Genomic DNA, 15,183 nt, shown 5'->3' with positions numbered 1-15,183 from the left:
TAGCTGAACTCTGTTAGAGTAAAAGACAGGTCCATATGACCAGAGAGTTTGTGCTGACACAGTGCACGTCTTTATTTATTTATTGCAATATCTCAAACCATGCAACCAATTCGAAATGGTTTCAAGGGACTTAATGTTAAGGAGTGAGAGCGCGACTTTCGAGCGCTCATTGCCACTGAGATCTGACAGCTGAGAAGACTAAACGGAGATACGTCATCCAAGCAAGGGAGGGACTCAGGGAGATGATCGGATTGGCTGAGGGATCCCTACATAAGGCTATGACCCCAGCCATACCTTTCTACTGAGCCTGAGGAAGCCCAAGAAGGGCGAAACGCGTTGCTACTATCCCTGAGTACTTTTTTACCACTTCAGCCACCGTCAGGAGCAGGAAGTAGGAGCGCAGCACACCACCCGGATGCGGAGAGTTAGCTGCGCACTTGAGTATCCTGCACGAACATTTTCTGATAGACTGACTGTTTTTATACATATACATCTCTTAAGTCGTTTTGACTAAGTGCTTTTTAAATGTTTTGTTGGGACTTTGTCCTGTTGGTGTTTAATAAAGATCACGATTTCTTCACCTTTGTACCCTTGTGTACCACCGTGTGAACCAGGCACTATTTGAGTGACTAAACACACTCGGTTGAAGGTTTGGCTTTGGAGCTCCATAGAGGGGAGAAGAGATACCAATTAAAGTCCATACTCACACATGGCCGTGTGAGTCTACTGATAACCTCACGTGGTTATATTTTAACCTAGCTCCGCCCCTTCACCCCTTTTTCCCTATTGTTTGGTGCGAAGAGTAGGAGGGGTGCGTGACAGCCCTGCAGTGAGGTGCCATCAAAGACACCTCCCTCCAGAGGTCACTCACGCTTGTCCGTGTGAGTGGATGCAGTATTCCTCTGCTTTTCTGATCTAAATACAATCGTCTATCCCAGAATTATTGTATATATATTCTGTCTTGTCCCTCACGTATTTGTTTTCATTTCATTTAACTCTGAGGACAACATCGCAAGCCATTCCTGTGGAGAAGACCAGAGACGCTTTACTTCATACCAGAGGAGAAGAAAAGTACAAGCGGAAAGAACACAGAAGAGAAAACAGCAAAAGTAAAGATACCTTGATGTGAAAACATTTTCACAAGGCCGTGTAAGTTTTTACGTTATTTTACACTTCATTTCACATCACAGTCCTATACCATTGTAGTGTTTGAAACGTCTGTCTAGTCCCTCAACCTGTGCTCCCCCATTTTTTGTCTGTTTTTCTGAATTTGCCGAAGCAAGCATGTTTTGGATTGAGCGGCCCATTTAAAGGCAGCGTGTATTTTTATTCATTCTCTGTGTTGTTGGGAGTGAGAGAGAGAGAGAGAGAGACACACAGAGCTGGCCGATTTACATATTTCATATTGACTGAGACAGTTGTGGCATATTGTGAGAGGTTTGTCCTGTGTTGTTTTGTTTACATATTTGTCTTGTTTTCACTTTGTAAGTGTTCAGTGCGATTGTCTTTAAATTTCTTTTCTGTTCTTTGTGAGTGCTAGAAGTATGGCCGCAAGGCGTGGGAAGAGTGATGCTGGTGTGAGTGGTACTGGTAGTCGTGTGAGTACGCGTCTGAGTGAACGTAGGATTCTGGGGAGTGCCTTTGCTACGAGTGCGAATGGTGTTGCTGGGAGTGTGAGTGGTGTTGCTGTGAGTGCGAGTGCTGCTGGTGGCTCTGTTGCTGGTGCTGCTGTGGTGTCTGGTGGTGGGGTGGTTGCTGGTGGCCCGCTTTTGGAGTCTCTTCCATTGGAAGAAGGAGAGTCCAGTCAGCAGCAGCCAAGCTCTGGGCCTGCACGTATTCGGAAGAAACGTGTGGAGCGGCCACGTAATCCTCGGGTCAATGAAGAGGAAAACACAAAGAGGAAAAAACAGCAGAGACGCTAGAGAAATTCCTCACTGAGGCGAACTTACCGACCTTGGGCACGGAGGATAGGGAGGCACTACAAGGGGATTTCACCCTGGAAGAATTAATAGAGGTAATGAAGACCCTTAAAACAGCGAAAGCCCCTGGGCCGGATGGCTTTTCTAATTTATATTATAAAAAATATCGTAAGATCCTGGCTCCACACTTGCTGAAATTATTTAATGGGAAACTAGCAGGGGAGCCCTTCCCGGCACAGATGCTCCAGACGTCCATTTCACTGATCCACAAACCCGGTAAGGACCCGGCAGACTACAAGAGCTACCGGCCTATATCCCTGATTAATTCGGATATCAAAATCTTCTCTAAACTAATAGCGTACAGGGTGGGCATCGTCCTTCCAGGGCTGATACATCCGGATCAAGTGGGGTTTATTGGGGGCAGGCAGGCAGCAGACAATACTAGACGGATTATTGATTTGATTGATCTGGCAAAAAAAAAGAATATCCCGTCTATGATATTAAGTCTGGATGCCGAAAAAGCCTTCGACAGAATCGACTGGCCCTATCTAAGAGAGACGCTCGGGGCGTTCGGCTTCGGAGGGCGCCTCCTTGAGGCAATATTAGCCCTCTACAATGGCCCTATGGCAAGAGTGAGACACCAGGGTTTCCCCTCGGAGGTGTTTAATATCCGTAGCGGGACACGCCAGGGGTGTCCCCTATCACTTCTGTTATTCGCCCTATGTATAGAGCCCCTGGCGACCTATATTAGATTAAGCCCAAATGTAGCAGGGATCGAGGTGGGGGAGCAGACACATAAAGTTGCGTTATACGCAGACGATGTGATCTTAACGCTATCAAAACCGCTTACCTCCTTGCCCAACGTCTTTGAGATCTTGGGAACCTTCAACATGGTCTCTGGGTTTAAAATTAATCAGACCAAGTCGGAGGCTCTTAACATCAACCTAAGCAAGCCGATCGAAAAATTAATAGAACTCAACTTCAATTTTAAATGGCAGCCCTCTGCCATCAAATATCTAGGGGTTTATATCACAAAGGAATACAATACACCTAAAGCTAATTTCCCTAAATTGATGGGGAAACTGAAGGAGGATCTCAGGATATGGGCGGGCTATGGGATATCATGGTGAAAGTGGTGAAGAGGCGGTCACAGCAAAAAGTCAGGTTCAGGAACAGTTGAGGTTAAAAGCAGCTTTATTAGTACATGCTGTACATCTCAGAAGGGGGCACTCTGACGCGTTTCGTCCCTCTCCAGGACTTTATCAAAGAGTATATTACCCTTAACACACAGACCCCTTAAATAGGAGGAGACCCAATCTGATTGGATGGTCAAAAAGTGACAAGAGGTTTTTTTGAACTCAATTAGGTTAGTGTTGAACCAGTGTTTGGGTTTAACCTATTAATTGAGTCTGTGTGGAATACATGGTTAAAACATACATATTTACAAAACATACAAACAAAATTAAATCAATGATATACAATGGGATGTAGAGCAATAACTAATATGTATTAAAATTATTGTTTACACAACTATGGTATTGTGGAGGATTATTTATTTAGATTCTAGTTTGACATAAAGAAATGTTATAATGTTGGTCAATATTTCTAAATAGAATTACCATGAGTAAATAGAAACAGTTGTTACCTGGATATACTAAGATATTAATTGGTGCAAAATATGTTACAAACAATATATACTTTTTTATGCACATGAACATATATTGGAGATATACTAAGTACAACAATACATTCATGAAAATAGTATATACTAAAATTAGGTCGTCTAAGTATAGTAATAGTTTAACTCGCAATGTGCTGGGTTACAATCGCATGGACATACACTCCCGGCCACCCTCCACCTCACATGGCTATAGGAAATGTTTTAACTCCCAATCAATGTTGATGCCATGTGGGTGAAGGGTGTCGAGAGTGTATATCCAGAACATCTCCCGCTGATTCAGTGTGTTCTCTCTGTTGCCGCCTCTAGGGTGGCAATGTATATGTTCAATGGCTGAAAAGGTGAAGTTCTTAATGCCTCCCATGAGGCATTGCGTGAAGTGTCTGGGTACGGGATGAAGTAGATCACCTTTCCTGATCAAGCGGGCATGTTCTGCCATTCTAGTTTTTAATGGCCTGGTTGTGCGACCTACTTAGCTTAATCCACATTTGCAATGAAGTACATATATAACATAACTGGTGTTACAATTTAGAAAGGTCTTGATTTTATATTCACGTAGATTATATTTACACGTAATCTTGTTTGTTGGAGATGCGTGTTGGCACATGGTGCAATTACCGCATTTGAAAAATCCCTTAGGGATACTGCTGATATTGGAGGGACCACTCTTACTGACAAACATGCTAGGTGATAGGTGCGATGCCAATGTTTTCGCTTTACGGTATGTGAACCTAGGTCCACTTTGGACAATTGGGCGTATATCGTTGTCCAGTAATAAAGTGTGCCAATGCTTATGAAAGATGTCACAGATTTGTTTGGACTGTTGATTAAATGTGGTGATAAAGTAAGGACTTTTTCTTTCATCAAAAGCATTGGCACTCCTTCCTATAGGGACTGTTTTTTTTCTTTTACAGATAAGATTTTTTCTGTCTGTTACATTTGCTTTGTCAAATGCTGCACCAACATCTTTGGCGGAATACCCCCTGGCTAGAAATCTTGTTGACATTTCTCGTGATCGGGACAGAAAGACCTCATCGTCAGAGCACAGCCTTTTAAGTCTCATAAACTGAGCTCCAGGAATATTTCTAATTAGAGATTTTGGATGGCAACTTTGTGCACATAGGAGTGTATTCCTGGAGTTCTCCTTACGGTAAATGTCTGATTGAATATGCATGTTGTTGTCAATGTACAGGACCAAATCCAAATAGTGAATGTGATTGAGGTTATGTTCAAAAGTGAGTTTAATGTTTAAATCATTAGTGTTTAGATAGTCCGTGAAAGAAATCAGTGTATGTTCGTCACCCTTCCAAATTATTATAAGATCGTCAATATACCGCTTATAGAAGACGATATTTTGACGAAAGGAGTTATCGCTGTGAAAAATAAACCGTGCTTCCCAAAAACCCATAAATAAATTCGCGTATGATGGTGCAAAGCTTGTGCCCATTGCGGTACCCAACAACTGTAAATAAAAAAGTGAATCAAACATAAAATAATTGTGCGTGAGCAAAAATGAAATAGATTCCAATAGAAAAGTGCAATGTGAGGAAGATAGAGTGGAAAGTTCTAAATAATATTCAACGGCTGCTAATCCATGTTTGTGTTGTATAATAGAATACAGGGAGGCCACATCGAGTGTAACCCACCTGTATTCTTTGTGCCAAGTGAAGTCCTGCAAATTGACGATCAAGTCTGCTGTGTCCCTGACGTATGAGGGTAACTGTACCACCAGGGGTTGCAGAAATTTGTCAACATATCGTGACAATCCATCTCCCAAAGATCCAATGCTCGCTACTATTGGTCGACCAGGGGGGTCAACCAGCAATTTATGGATCTTTGGGAGATGGTGAAATATAGGAATCACGGGGTGTATACAGTCAAGGAATTCAAATTCCTTACGACTGATGACATTTAAAGTTCTGCCAAACTCTTTTTTCATATTTGATGCTAACGGTGATCTGCTATACTGCTGCGGCCAAGTTTATTCGAGCATTTGCCCGTTCTTGGCCGCAGCAGTATCCTGGCGCGTGCCGGAGGGTGACGGGCGCGCGCCGAAGCAGCGGAAGAGCGCCCTCCAATCGGGGCGCTCTCCCTACCGCTGCCGGGTCCGCCGGGTCCCCCGGAACCCCCTGCCGCCGTCCCGCGATCGCGGGACACCAGGGCTCCCTCGTGCAGGGGGCGCAGGCTCCTGATGACGCGTGACCGCGCGTCGGTGACGCGCGGCACGCCGAGGGGCGGCCACTAGCAAGCCGGCCACACTTTAATAAAGTGTGTCGGTAGTGTATATATTCTCTAGTGGACTGTTGGTTTAATCCCACTCTAAGTTATACCAGACTTTAGCAGCATCAGGTTACTTGGGTTTACTCCCTTAGTCTTTCCTACTATGGGATATCATGGTTCGGTAGGATTAAGTGTCAAAATGAACTTACTACCCAAAATGTTATATCTGTTTCAAGCTCTACCAATCTCGCTGGTTCGGGCTGAGATCCAGGCCCTATAGACCCACATCATCCAATTTATTTGGAACAAAAAAAGCCCACGAATTGCAAAAAGCTTACTGACAAAACCAGTGACAAAAGGAGGGCTCTCGGTACCTTGCTTGTTGGCATATTACAAGGTGGCACAATTATGCCAAATTGTCCAGTGGCATTCGAACCCAGCCAAGAGACGATGGCTAGCCCTTGAAAAGGAATGTTGTGCGCCAGTGGCGCTCCACAACCTAATTTGGCTCCCAAAACGATGTAAAAATTTGATCAAGACGCCGCTCTGTGCAATCGCGAACTCGCTGGCGGTCTGGGAGACGTCTAAATTTAAAGCTAAGTTAACAACACAGCAGTCACTAATGACCCCCCTGTGGGGAAACCCGGATTTTGCTCCAGGGATGTTGGGTGACAAATTCGTAAATTGGACGCAAGCAGGGTACACACGATTGAAAGACTTGGAAGGAAGGAAATTTATCAAGTCGTTCGACCTGCTTAAGGCAGATAAAAACCTTCCAAACTCAGAATTATTTAGATTCCTCCAGGTCAGGGCATTCTATAATAAATTCCCAGTTCGTCCAGCACGAACTAATTTCGAACAGCTGTGTTCAAGAGAAACTGGCACAAGGGGACTAACCTCTCAGATGTACAGGGAGGTGATCTCTCCAACGACAACAGACGTTCCCCGACTGAAATACATGCGACAGTGGGAAACGGATTTAGGCGAGACCCTAGAAGACGAGGAATGGGACCACATATTGCAAGCGACTGCTAAAAGTTCAATATGTGCTATGTTAAAGGAGAACGCATATAAGGTCCTAATGCGGTGGTATCATACCCCAGCAAAATTATCTAAATTTGTTAAGGGATACTCCCCGCTCTGCCCAAAACAATGCGGGGAAGTGGCCGACCTGAAACATATGCTGTGGTCCTGCCCGATCGTGGTCCCGATTTGGGAAGCTATCAGAGAGTGGTTACAACAGATTCTCAATTTGGAGATCCCCCTGGACCCGTGGCTGTTCCTAGTGAGCAGGCGGCCCCAGGGCGTGTCCAAGGCGACACACAAACTGGTTATGCATTTTGCAACCGCCACTAGGTGCGAGATCGCAGCATTGTGGAAGCAAAAAGAAATTCCAACCATACCCAAAATCAGGAATAGAATTTGGCATATATGCCAGATGGAGCAGTTGACGAGCTGGGTCAACGACTCTGGCCCCAAATTTCTAAAAATATGGGCTCCTTGGATTGCCCAAGCTGACACCCCGGGGGTAGACACCACGACAATCTTGCATTAATAAAAACAAATGCGTTCTCCTTTGATGGGCCAGCCCAGACGGAGACATAGAGACGGTTAGAGTAGGGACGGCCAGACAGCGCACAAGAAGTGGCAAAATCCATATCAGGAGATGCAGAGTTATTCTATCAAGGATACAGCCTCCAGGGTCCCATCAACGTCCCCCCCCCCCTGCCCTAGTGTACCCCCCCCCAGTCCGGTAAGTCATGTCTGTCCCGTTATTGGGTCTTCATATGTAGTATGTCTTGTCTGTCAATCGTCATATGTCTAAGTTTTCATTTTCTGACAAAAAAAGGGATATGCAGTATTGGATGTAAATGGGAGGTGATATTATGTATGCTCTGTATTCCAAAATAAAAAGGAAAGTTATAAAAAAAAAAATTAGTGAGAATCTATGTTACACCTATAAACAGGCCATTACTGCCTCATCAAGTCTTGCATGGAAGATAGTGCATTCAAAGGCCAACATTCATAATTTGCACAAACCCATTTAGTTATGTTTAATTAAAGCTCTTTTTTCGCTTCATGTACTATACTGAGAGCATAAATAGGAACATGTACCATATGGTATTTAATTGTGTTCATATGTAGCTCACTTCAGATTTTTATTTCGCTCATGTACCGGTGTGTGAAACCAGCTGCAATTAATATGTAATCACAGCATAGAGGTGAACACAGGGGGTGGGGTTGGGCACTGAGCCAGATCACAGGGTCATGTTACGGTCAAGTCTTTTAGGACGCCTTACTGGTTATGCATTTTGGATAGAAACAAATAAGAGGTCAGGGTGCTGTCACATCTTGGGGGAGGGACTACAGTTGTTAGAAGCTGACAAAGTGAACAGAAGTTCATCACATTCATTTGAAATGGTAATTCTATGAAGACTTTCACCCACCAGGCCACCTTATATGAAAACGTACGTTAGTCATTCGTTCACTCATATCTTCTTTTTACCTTATAGATACGCCACATTATCACACCAGTACCATCTTTGAGCGACACACTGCATGTGTTGATGAGTGTCAGCCACATTGAGCGCTACAACTGCTTCTCTTAAATGTTCACAGAGATCACTAAAAACATTCATTCACAGTTCACTTAATTATAAGTAGAGTCAACTTTGCTGTCATGGTAGTGATGTACATTATTATTGTGTGTGTGTGTGTGTGTGTGTGTGTGTGTGTGTGTGTGTGTGTGTGTGTGTGTGTGTGTATACATATATCCATAGAGATACAGAGAGACTACAGATATATTCATACACACTTACAGATCTGTTATTGTAACCAAAAATCATACATGATCACATGCCAACATTATGAACTATGAAAGAAGATTAAGGTAAGTAATGTCTTACAGAGTTAAGACACCAGAAAACATAACAACATAACATAAAAATGTATGCTGTTATATGGGTACTTATTAAAGTTGTATGTCAATAATATTAGCATGAAATGACTATCTACATTACAAAAATAACCCAGATACATCTCATCTTGAACAAGAGCTAAGTGAATGTCAGCTTCCATTAACATGGCAAGTGTGTACTGCTGCGGCCGAGTTTATTTGAGCATTTGCCCTGTCTCGGCCGCAGCAGTAACCTGGCGCGCGCCAGAGGGTGCCGGGCGCGCGGCGAAGACACGGAGGAGCGCCCTCCGATCGGGGCTTTCTCTCTCCCGCTGCCGGGTCCGCCGGGTCCCCCGGAACCAACTGCCGCCGTCCCCCACATCGCGGGACACCAGGGCTCCCTCGGGGAGCCCTGAACGCGCGTGCAGGGGGCGCAGGCACCCGATGACGCGTGACCGCGCGTCGATGATGCGCGGCACGCCGAGGGAGTGCGGCTAGCATGCCGGGGCATCCCCAGGCTTGCGGAGCTATCCGCACTCAAATAAAATGTGCCGGTAGTGTAATAATGTTGTACCATTAATCAACTGTTGATAATACATATTCCAAATACATGTTACCAAATATGCCTTCATTCAGTCAGTGGGCATTTCTAAACATTCATGTGTACAAGGACATACTTGAATGTTATCAAGCATCTGTACATGATCATACATACACTATGCATGAAATAGTCTGAAGTAAACACCACCAGGACACCAATTTAGTGAATGTGATTATTTATTTTTGTTTATCCTTTTGAGAGCGAGTCACAGGCCTACTTGTTGGCTGTTGTGTTTGCCTTTTCCCTTTGCCAAGTACTCTGGCCTTAACTGTACGACTTGTACTGGCCTGTGGCAGTTCTGTGGCACTGGGTGTGGGCTGTTGCACTTCAGTGGCACTAGGTGTGGGCTGTTGCACTTCAGTGGCACTATGTGTGGGCTGTTGCACTTCAGGGGCACTGGGTTTGGGCTGTTGCACTTCAGGGGCACTGGGTGTGGGCTGTTGCACTTCAGTGGCACTAAGTGTGGGCTGTTGCACTTCAGGGGCACTAGGTGTGGGCTGTGGCAGTTCAGGGGCACTGTGTGTGGGCTGTGGCAGTTGTGAAGCAGTTGATAAACATTGCAAGAGTGATGGTGGAGCAGTTTCTTGTTTTGGTGTTTTAATCTTTTTCCAAAAGCTGGTAAGTAGTAATTGTTGGTTGATAAAGGACCCGTAGGTCCGAAACGCGTAGGAGGTTCCTGTCTTTGTCCCCCAAGGGGGTATACTTGTCGCTCATCATGCACTAATAAAGAACAGCGTTTTACTCCACACCTGGCTCCCTGGCTGTGCGCCATTCGTTTTTTCTTCTGTCTGTACCTGGATTCCGGATCCTTCATGGCTGGCACGCCTGCTAATCACCCCTGGAGATGACGTGAGTGGGTTTCTTTGGTATTAGACTCTTATAGCTAAGTATTGACTGCTGTCATTTTATCACTTGCAAGTCTATATTTACCTACCCACTCCCACTGGTATCTCCAGGGTTAATGATTTATTGTTTATTGAACTGGATGGAATCACCCTGGGTTGGAGCACCCTAATCTTTTTACCTAGTAGTAATTGTTGCCCTAACTTTCTTTTTCGTGTCTCATTTGTAGGTGTCGGTTCCAGATTTTGAACAGATGTAAGCAGTTGGATCTTGAGAGGGACCTGCACAGAACTTGCACCTACTGTACCGGTATCATCCAGAACTGGGGAATGAAGAACTGATGACTCAGGAGAAAAAGTAGCAGCATGTAAAGATCCATCCTCAGATGGGGTAAAGTGGAATTGTTGTTCTCTTGCTGTCATTCGCAACTGATTTGCTTGGCATACATTGAGAACTAGTGCTTGTAATGTCCTGTTTACATTTTGGATTTCTTTAGGAACTTGGATGATGACTTTTTGAATTTGTGACATTTCTGATATTGACCTTTCATGCATCCTTTCATGCACTGACATCATTTCTGAATGGCGACGATTTTCTTCACCCAAGATTCGTTCTTCAGAAGCTGCAATAGCTGAGTAGGTGTCACGAGCAGGAGGACTTGAATGCTGGGTTAATCCAGGAGTGTCAACATCTTCATGGTCACTTGAGTGAATTTGTCCTTGAGTGGCAACATCTGGTTCTACAAATAAAGAAAGACATTATGAACTGCCATGGAAATTTCACTTGTTTTTCAATATAATGATAGTTGTTCTCATAATGTAACACAACATGTTTCCATCATTTTTATTTTGTGTCCAATTAAAAGATGATGCTTGAAGTAACAATGATGTTTCAACTCAGTGTGAAAGAAGAATGAATGAAAGGTTGTTATAACCTCACAACTCCTAGCTGATAGTTTACAACACACACAATACATGTTGTCAGGAAACACTACATCTTCTGTGACAATAACTGATGTGAAGTTAATTACATGTGAAAGGCATTTATTTTGCATGGGAAATTAAATTCTACAAATGTACACATTAGATATGCTGCACCTCATACACTCATCTTCCATGCTTGATGATGACCTTGATGAGACAGGTGATGAGACATGTTCAGTGTCAGGTGTCACATGAGCTGCAGGAGCAACTATATAGAAGAATAACATCAGAATTGTATTGACATGTGTACATAATTAACATGAAGATTGTGTAGTGGGAGTATTTATGGCTAAATATCAGCATCACATAACGAAATGATAATGATATGGTTCTGGCAAGCTGTACATTATCCATTGTGACAGAAACCAGGGGATGGTAATAAACTCCATATATAGGGCTCCCAGGATACTGAACAGTTTCTATCCTGTCTGGCCTGGGAGTGCAGCCTTATAATACATGCACTCCATCCCACAGTTTTGGCAAGCGCTGGAACTGAGGGATTTCTGTCACCTGTCATGCTAATTAGAAATCAGGTATGTAAGACTGATTTCCTGTTTGCTCTTGGCTCTTCTCCAGAGCCTGGAAGGCTGCTGAACACAGTGGGGAGAAGCCCCTTCCCCACACAGGTTCAATTGTTCTATTCATTTGGCTAAGTCTGCAAAAGTACCTTGTTTTGTTGTTGGAAAGTGGAAAAGCCACTTCCACCCTGAGTTAGGGAAATCTAAGTTAAGTTATCGCTCAGGTGAGCAGCTTTTGTTTTGATGTGTTTTGTTGTATGCACTGTGGCAGTCTCAGTGCCTGGGACTGAATAAACCAGGCACAGCCTGTTTAAAGGAACAGTACGTGACGCCTCCTCATTTAACCTACCCCAAAAGACCGTGTTCTAACTGTCCCGGACAAGCGGCGGAGCCCCGGAGTAAGCTGTTTGTCACATATGGTGGAGAATGCGGGCAGAACACTAAAAGGTCTGGGGGTTAAAGAACTTTAAAGGAAAAAAAAAAAAGTTTTTTTTCTCTCTCTCCAAACAAGATGGAAGACGTGGTGAGTGCGCTGGTACGCAATGTCGCTGTACAGAAAGACGCGAATGAAGCCCAGCAACAGGCGAGTGAAACCCAGCGACAGCTGTTAATAGCCCAGCAAGAGACTAATGCAAACCAGCAAGAGACTAATGCACTCCAGCAACAGGCGAATGCAAACCAACAAGAGACAAACCGCTTGCTGAGAGAGGAGCAACAGCGGTGCGCTCAGGGCTTACAGCAGGAACTCGAGATCCTGAGGGGGACTATCAGTAACCTTCCACTGGCAGCGGCAGCCCCAGTTCCGAAAAATGACCAGGGCAAGCCACTACCTTCAGAAGATGGGAGCCTCGGATGATGTGGAAGCCTATCTTCTCACGTTTGAACGCACGGCACAGAGAGAGGGATGGCCAGAAGCTGAGTGGGCTGGTCTAATCGCACCCTTCCTAAGCGGCGAACCCCAGAAGGCTTACTTTGATCTAGAGCCAGCCGAAGCTAACGTCTATGCAAAATTGAAGTTCGAGATCCTCGCCCGCCTCGGCGTAACCACGGCTGTTCGCGCCCAAAGGTTTCACGCATGGTCCTTCACGATGGATAAAGCCACCCGAAGCCAGATGTATGACCTCATCCACCTCGCCCGGAAGTGGCTACAACCCGAGATCAACTCAGCAAGCCACATCATGGAACGGTTGGTCATGGACCAGTTCTTGAGGAAACTTCCCTCTGCCTTACGCCATTGGGTCAGTCGGAGTGACCCCCACAATGCGGATGAGCTTGTGGCCCTCGTAGAAAGGTACAATGCAGCAGAAGAGCACCCGCAACCCACAGTCGTGGAGCAACCCCACTACCCGAGGTTCCAGGACTCTTCCAGAGACGGTAAAAGGGTACCGGGGTTAAGGGGAGCTGAAGAGCGGCGACCACCTTCACGCAGCACCAGCAACAGTGGTTCGCACACTAAGGGCAATAGCCAACATGGGGAGCCGGGAAAAGGCTCTAAGTGGGACACAGACTATGTACCTAAATGTGTAAATTGTCATGAGAGGGGCCACACAGCAAAAATCTGCCCACTAAATGATGAGCCCCTGCAATGCAACAGCGTGGAACCTTATTCGCTGTTGTCCCAATGTATGCGCCCTAGCCCAGAGGACCCCTTGAATAACCATCTGTGGGCATTTGTAAAGGTTAATGGTAAGAGGGTTCGGGCACTTCTGGACTCTGGGAGCATGGTCACACTAGTGTCCGAATACCTCTTGCCCATTAAGAAGAAACAGGTAAACAGTTCACAAAGAGTGGCAATTTGTTGTATACATGGGGATAATCATGAATATTCCACTGTTGATGTTTTTTTTGAAACAGAGTTTGGTTCTTTAGATTTCAAGGTGGGTATTGTACCCAAACTGGCACATGATGTGTTAATAGGGACCGACTTTCCCCATTTTCTAAAAATGTGGTCCCCCGCTCAGAATAGCGCCCAGAGTTCAATAGCGGACCATAACGAAGTATTAGAAGAAATAAATCCTTTCCCGTTTTCAGAAATGGAGGTTGACGAGGGCCCAAATAAGAAGGGGGAAAAGGAGGAGTGCTGTAAAATTCCCTTCCCCATCACTACTTTGGTAGGGAATACCCCAAATCAGGATGTTGATCAGACACTTACCACCCCAGAACCGGATAAGACCCTCGCTGACCTAGAGGTCAGTCCTGGGAGTTTTAAGAAGGCCCAGTGGGAGGACCCCACATTAGCGGTAGCAAGGGGAAATATACGGGACCTGAATAGTACTCTTGGCCAACCAGATAGGTCGCTTGCTTACCCCTACTTCGAGGTAGAGAACGACCTAGTATATCGGGTTGATAAAAGGAAATCAGTTACAACTAAACAATTGTTGGTACCACGGACATTCCGTAACGTAGTATTACACCTCGCACATAGTCATCCATTGGGGGGGGACCTAGGGGTGGAAAAGACAAAAGAAAAGGTTCTCCGAAGCTTCTATTGGCCTGGGGTTCTGGCAGAAATTACGAATTATTGTTCCTCATGCCCAGCATGTCAGATCACCGCCCCGTTCAAGGCGTACCGCAGCCCATTGGTACCCCTTCCCATAATAGAGGTACCATTTGACCGGATTGCTATGGATCTAGTAGGACCTCTAATAAAGTCTGCTAGGGGACATCAGCATATATTGGTAATATTAGATTATGCCACCCGATATCCGGAGGCAGTTCCCCTACGTAGCACCTCTGCCAAAAACATAGCAAAAGAGTTAGTAGTTCTGTTTTCCCGGGTTGGAATTCCTAAAGAGATTCTATCTAACCAGGGAACACCATTTATGTCCCAAGTAACAAAAGAGTTATGTAAACTCCTAAAAATCAAGCATCTCAGAACCTCAGTCTATCATCCACAAACAGATGGTTTAGTGGAAAGGTTCAATAAAACCTTAAAGAGCATGTTACGGCGGGTGGTCGATAAAGATGGGAAAAACTGGGATTGTTTGTTACCGTACCTGTTATTTGCCATTAGGGAAGTTCCCCAATCATCCACAGGCTTCTCCCCGTTTGAACTATTGTATGGCCGACACCCAAGGGGCTTACTGGATATAGCCAAAGAGACTTGGGAACACGAGGTTACCCCTTACAGAAGTGTAATAGAGCATGTTGCCCAGATGCAGGACCGCATTGCTGCAGTCCTACCCATAGTGAGGGAACACATGGAGAAAGCTCAAGAAGCACAGAGGAATACGTATAATAAGGGTGCTAGGGTCAGAATTTTTTTTCCAGGTGATAGGGTACTAGTTCTGGTTCCCACCGTGGAAAGTAAATTCCTTGCTAAATGGCATGGGCCATATGAGGTCTTGGAAAGAGTGGGAGAAGTAAATTATAAGGTAAGACAGCCAGGTAGGAGGAAACCTGAGCAAATTTACCATATAAACCTACTCAAGCCCTGGAAAGATAGAGAAGTCTTGTCAACCCTAGTAACCCCAGGTCCGTCAGAGAGTCAAGAAACTGACCCAGAGGTTAGCATAGCTGAAACCC

Source organism: Ascaphus truei, chromosome 3 (genome assembly GCF_040206685.1).
Source record: "Ascaphus truei isolate aAscTru1 chromosome 3, aAscTru1.hap1, whole genome shotgun sequence".
NCBI lineage: Eukaryota > Metazoa > Chordata > Amphibia > Anura > Ascaphidae > Ascaphus > Ascaphus truei.
This window is presented reverse-complemented; position numbering follows the sequence as displayed.